This window comes from Otolemur garnettii, unplaced genomic scaffold (assembly GCF_000181295.1).
Source record: "Otolemur garnettii isolate 467f Iridium unplaced genomic scaffold, OtoGar3 scaffold00042, whole genome shotgun sequence".
NCBI classification, from domain to species: domain Eukaryota; kingdom Metazoa; phylum Chordata; class Mammalia; order Primates; family Galagidae; genus Otolemur; species Otolemur garnettii.
In genome coordinates, this window is record NW_003852437.1 from 7,764,216 (window position 1) to 7,771,125 (window position 6,910).

Sequence of the window (6,910 nt, forward strand, 5' to 3'; positions counted from 1 at the left end):
GCAGCACAGATAACTAGAAATATCAACAAAATGTTTGGGAAGAATGATGTGGCTAATGAATGCATACCCATGGTTTGAGAAATTTTGTTCTGATGATTTTTAACTTGAAATTGAGCCACATGGGTTACCCAAGACCAAGGTGGATAATAATGAGCTGAAAGCTATACTGGAAGTGAATTCATCTCAACCTATGTGCTAACTAGAAGCAAGGTTGACACTGCTATTCCAAAAACACTGGACAATTTGGTACAAACTGGTAAGGTAAAGAAGCTGGATAGATGGGTTCCCCATGAATTAAATGAGTGTCATAAGAGAAATATCTGTCTTAAAGCTTGCCGTCCTTTGCTGTAACGACATAAAAGTGAACCATTTCTACACCATATTGTTATATATGATGACAAATGGATTCTTTTTTGACAATGGCCAAGGTTTGGCACCATGGTTGGACATCATAGAGGAAGTGCTGAAATATAATCCCAAACTGAATATTCACCTCAATAAGCTCATTGTGCCTGTTTTGGTGGTCCAGCACTGGTATGATCTACCACAGCTTCATGAAACTTGGGCAATTGATTACAGGGATGTCTACTGCAACCAAGTGGATGAAATGATGAGGATATTTGCAATTAAACAGCTGAGATTGGTCAACAGAGACCAGCTAATCCTTTGTAAGACAATGATGGTGGCATAACAAGCTACCATTAAGGTGGCAAAACTGTGCTGATAGTTTAAGCGCACACTTTGATTAATTGTATTGCATCTTGTTTGAGATACAGTAAACTGAACTCTTGATTTGAAGTCAGACATTTTGTATTCAGTGACCTCTCATTGTCTTTTGCGTCTGCCTTGTCTCACTCATGGTGTCTTGTTCCCACATAAGCCTGGTTCCTTGTTGAATGGTTATTTATTTTAATAAAATAATATGGGTAACTCCTCCTTCAGAGAAGTTTATCCTATTAGAGCACTGGGAATGCTACTTGTTTGACTTTAATTCATACTCAAGGATTAAGATTTCTTTCACCCCCCTCAACTAATGCAAAGGTAAGCAATGAATTCAAGGCTGATTCACTTCAGATATTTCTTTAAAGGTTTATCCCTTTGAGGCTGCAGATTAATATCCCAGCTTAATTTGTTAAATTAAATTTAATGTATTTTATACATTTATTTCATAGGTAAATTGTATTATAAATTCATTTCTTTTATAAATAATTTTTAACATTTATAAAATTTGAGCTTTTTTTCTGACTTTCTAGTTAGTGAAGCTGCTAAAGTTGTATTTTCACTTCACAATTTTTTCTTACTGATTGACAAATGCCTTTAAATTACAAAGAATTTTGTGTGCTCTAATTTTCTCCCATATTTGAGCTGAAGAGTCCTCAATATCTTATCAACTCTCCAAAGTTCTCAAACTGATATTTAAATGATTTTACCCAGCAGGATTGTTGGTCTTGATCAGGTGGTTCTTCTTTATCAGAAATGGAACTATTTTATACAAAGACCACTTGATACCAATATATTTACATTTATACACTCCAGAATATATTACAGATATACCGACTGACTGATAGATGTAGATGTACATACACATTTAGATACAGAGTGAATGAATATATAATAGAAACATAAATATAAATGACAACTTTTACTTAAGTCTACTACATATTGTATTTTTGATTTTTCCACAGTTAAGGAACGTGGAAGTCATTCACTCAAACTCTAACCCAACAAACAAGAAACCCAGTATACCATGTAGCAAGTTACTGTATTGATTTATATTGGCCAAATATAACATTCTTCTTAATTTTTCTCTTTTATATTTTGCCTAAAGTGAATGGTAGATTTCTCTTTAAAAGAAGGAAGTTAAATATTTTGACTAATTTTATGGATTTATTGTAGTAAATATTTGTTATATTTATTGTTTTCTAATACCTTTTTTTTTTTTTTTTTTTTTTTTGAAGTTTTTGGCCAGGCCTGGGTTTGAACCCACCACCTCTGGGATGGGGCCAGTGCCCTACTCCTTTGAGCCACAGGCTCTGCCCTCTAACCCCTTTCTTAACACCAGGCTTCTTAAGTGCTTCCTGTTTACACTTCTACAGACCTTTATTTGTGCTTTTATTTTGATTTTTTCACATTATTTTAATTGTTTGCATGTATGTCTCCTTTCAAAAGAAACACTTTAGACAAATTAAATTTAGCAGAGTTTGTTTGAACAAAGAACAATTTATGAATGGGGCAATACCTAGAGAACTCTTCACAAATATATGACCAGGAAAGATTTATAGGCAGAAAAAGGAAGTGACTTACAAAAACAACTGGATTGGTTACACCATGGCACTTGCTTTATGAGGGCCTTGCGTAATGAAGCATTTGCCTTATAGGGACACGGTCTGGTTAATTGGCTGTCTACCATTGGCTGAAACTCAGCTTATGCTACAGGGATATACACTCTATGGTGTCATACACCAGTTGTTGAAATGAGAAGTAAAAATATCTGTAGAGCAGGGCTGGCCAGCAAGCAGAGAGAGAAGAGATACGTGAAGAGGAGGCACATTATTAGCACAGAACAGTCCTCAGGGAGAAAATTATACACAAGGAGTGGTATTTTTAGACACATTACATGTTAAAACTATGCTAATTTATTGTGAAGCCATCCTCAAGGATTTTTTATTATTCAGAGACAAATAATGTCTCTTTCTCTTTCTGTGAAAGTGTTATTCTAATCTGAGAACTAAAGCTGAACAGTGGACAATGAGTTTGAACCTATACTCTAGTCCTTCTTTTCAACCCTTCTGTTATGTTTCTCTCTTCTAGTGTTCTTCTGTGTGACTGTAAGCAATCCCCTGAATCTTCTTTGACTGTTAACTCCACATCCTAATTTTCTCTTATAATATGATTAAGCACATCCATGTTCTACTAAGCGATGAAGTACATGGAAAAATCATGACATGCATAAATATATTAATATATTGTTCCTATTAAGAAGAAGGTTATATTCAAAGAGAGGAAAAAAAATACAGATTCGGAGGCATCAGAAGAGGCTTCTAACTAAAAATGCCCAGAAGGGAAGAGTTTTTGCCCAATTCCAAAAGAATGTTTTGATAGGCCGTTTTGTTGGTTTTATGAGACCTTGATGTATGTCATACACTGTGGTGTATTTTTCTCCTGTAATAGGCAGAACAATAATGCAAGCAAAGTATTACGCTTTTTATAGTGTAATTAACCTGGCTAAGCTGACATGGTCAGAATTGCTCTAACCAGTGGGGAAAAAAGAAAAACACAAACAGATTCAGTGACCTGCTTCCTGTTACTTTGGTTAGAGTTATGGCTTTACTTACTTATTTGACATGTACAAAACTGGGGTTAAATCAAATATTTGGGGCCATTTCAAACAATTTAAAGAACTGCATTCTACCTTTTTAGTCTTCTAAAATGATTGTGAATGGATAAAGACGAATTAACATAAACCCACCTACAGTTTGCATCTTTGACATTCCTATTTCTCAGATATAAAACCTCTTTCTACCTTTTCTATTCAATTTGCATAGGACAAAGAGAAGAAGAAAGGGAAACACAGTATTTTTAGGATAAAATGTATTTGTTATAGTGTGTTTACCTTACAAGACTACGTTTTTTTACAGGAAATTAAAAAAAAAAAATACAAATAGTCTTGTGTTCCTAGGGCCTGACAAAGTATCCTAGGTTCTATTAGTACCAGCAAAATGTCCAAAGAAGATGATGATGAGGAAAAGGCAAATAATAGGGGGAGGAAGATGCTTATCTATACAACATAATAGTTTCTAAGGACTGTCAATACTATGCAGAAAGCTGTTATGCTAAATGCAAACTGATGCTAATCACACCATCACCACCACCATTTCTTGTTTTCAACTCAGGCAAGCAGCTTTCAAAGGCAAGAACAGCTTTGCAGCTCCCAAGAATGAAGTGTGGAGCCAAACCTCCTAGCACAATGGTCTAATTACCCTGAGCATCTGACAAACAGCAGAGTGGTCCTCACACTAACCAAGCAGTACCCTCCAAATGCAAAGAGGGAAAGGAAAGGGTGCAGAAAGGGAGAACAAAAATCGAAAGTAGCCCTGATGTCTACCAAAGCCTCGGGGCTCTGTTGTTGTTGCCCTGGCATACCATAGAATTCAGGCTGTTCCTTCTTCTTGCCTTATATAGACATGGCACAGTTTCAAAAATAGCCTGTGCTTTTTTAGACCTTTAAAGACATCATCAATCATTGTCTTCTATGGTAATGCTTCAATTACCCAGGAGGAAAAAAAATACAGTAGCCATGGAAGTGACGTCCTGATGTGCTGCAAATCCCAACTAAAAAAGGGCAGTGTTTGCATATTAGCAATGTAAGCAGTGCAAGAACTGTGATGAACCACTAATAAGCCTCTCTCATGCTTCCTAAGTATTCAGGAAATGTGCCGCCTGACAGGCCAGATCTTTATAGGATTAGCTTAATGGTTTGCCACTTTCTGCATTGATTGCTGCCCTTCTGCCTTTTTTATGCTGAACAATATTGTACGAAACATTCTCTGTGGCCGAACAAGCTCACTGTTTCCCCATGATCAGCACCCCCATTTCAGGCACTCGCCATTCTTCCATGTTAAATGACATCCGGCAGAAAGAAACCCTAGAGCCGTCACCTTCTACACAAGTCACGTGGACTTCTTCTTACTGCTAGGGTGGTTTCAAATTGGCCACTCCCAAGTGATCACTCAGAATAATGAATACCCAAGGGTTCTGTGTCCTTCACTCTACCCCATTGGTATCTCTGGGAAATGAACACATGCCCCATCAGCCTGCAGAGGCACACAGGTGTGGTCTGTTTGGATGCAGTTTGTTCCAGGTTCCCATACGGTAGCCAAGAGGTCCCCAGATGTGTCACAAAGAAGGAAAAGCCATAGGACAGACATGATGTTGAACATATTCAGGTGCTTGTGGGATCCATTTCTGCACCAAATCAATGTCTAAGTGTTCAGCACAGAAATAAGCATTCTTCCTGCAGCTCCTCATGTGAACAAAACATGTTTGAAGTCTATGGGAAAAGGTTAATTGTGATTTTGAACAGATAAAGAATATGAAATGTTAAGAGAGCAGGTTCCGCCTATTGATAATTTTATTGATACATTGGAACATACTGACTAAATATATCTAGTGCCATTATTTGCAATATGAAAGATGTCACACTGCAGTGAGCCTGTAATTAGAAGTTTCAGATTATCCTCTGTGACTGCTTTATGATAAGTACGCTAATTCCCTTGAAACGTTTGAGGTGCCTACTGCCTGCACCACTGATTTTATGAAGGTCGATAATCTGTGAATACCATCACATTGAAACTTGCTTTATATGACAAGCAAACATCAAATATATATAGCACTCAGGGTTACTTTTTCAATTGTTTTAATTCACCTGAATGGACTGATAATGGGACATAGAGCTTTTCACTACTTAATCACATATTAGGAACCTAGTTGGAGTCTGTAATGAGTACTAATGTTTATTTCGAAAATATTGCTGTTTTCTCTTTGAACTTCCTATGTTTTAAATAACAAGTATTTTGAATATTATGGTTTTTTTATGCTAATAACTTTTAGAATTAGTGACTGGCTGGAAATATGTATAATAATGATTTGCTATATTTTAAACTTTAATGATCCACCTTCTTTAAATCATAAAATTAGAATAAGAAATAATTAACCCACATCATATATGCATAGACATCAAGAATATTTGACTAGATCCTGTTAACCAAGTTTAATATCTATCTCAACACTCATGCTGGAAACAGGCACAGTTTTCTACTGAAAATTCAGATATTAAAAGTCTCGGCTAAATACTAAAGTATATTTTGAATTAACATTCAGAGAAGTTAGTGGCAGTTCAGTCAATACCACAACTATGATTTAAAAGTCACATAACATTTATAAGTGTCCCCCATACTGAATTTTAAGTAAAAGAATGATGCGGATGTGGTTATAGAAACATAGATACATAGGTAAATATAGACATTTGGATGTGTATATTTTTTCCTTAATAGTCTCTCTTTAATGAATTTGGGATGGATAAACTAAGACCTAGTGGGGAAAAAAATACCAAGATTCTATGAACACTATTAAATATTATAGAAATAATGATTTCTTAATATTCCATCATCTGTTACAGGATTCATCCAGATTTGTTTGCCATGTCTTCCATTGAGTCACCAGAAAAGATACTTTAAATAAGGTTTATGAATGAATAGGGAAGGGAAGAGTTTCCTGCTAGTGGCCTCACTGTAGGAAAAAGACACAGAGATTAATACTAATATGAAATTTGAAAAATGTAGCTTAACATTTGGCAAAATAGAACCAGATGTTTGAAAAGTGGCACTTTGTGAATCACTGGTATCACGTCTCCACATTTCATGGTCTGCCTCAGTCAGTACTGATCTGTCAACAAAGAAGAGAAAGACCGTTGGACCACTAAGGTGAGCGTAAGACAAGACGCTCATTGACTAAAAAGGTCCCAGGGACACCCTAATGTGGATGATGATCTACCAAACCAAAACAATCCAGGGATACAAAGTATATCAGAAAATCAAAATGAATGTCTGAGGAACTCAAAGCAGTAGAGAATTGTGAATCTGTAATTCGTCTGTTTGCTTCATGAGTCTCTTAAATACAAACTAGACCCTCATCAAACATTTACTTTGCTGCAGCATGGGATTAAACTCATCATAAACATGCAATTGCTAAGTAATGGAGCATTCCTTGTAGATGGAAGTTGGCAAGAATGCAACCTGGGAGAACCAACCAAGGGAGGGAGATGAGAAAAATGTAACCAGAGAACTCAGAAACCCCCATAAAAATGCGTGAGTGCGTTTAGCGGTAGCCAAATCATGACTCGGGGATATGG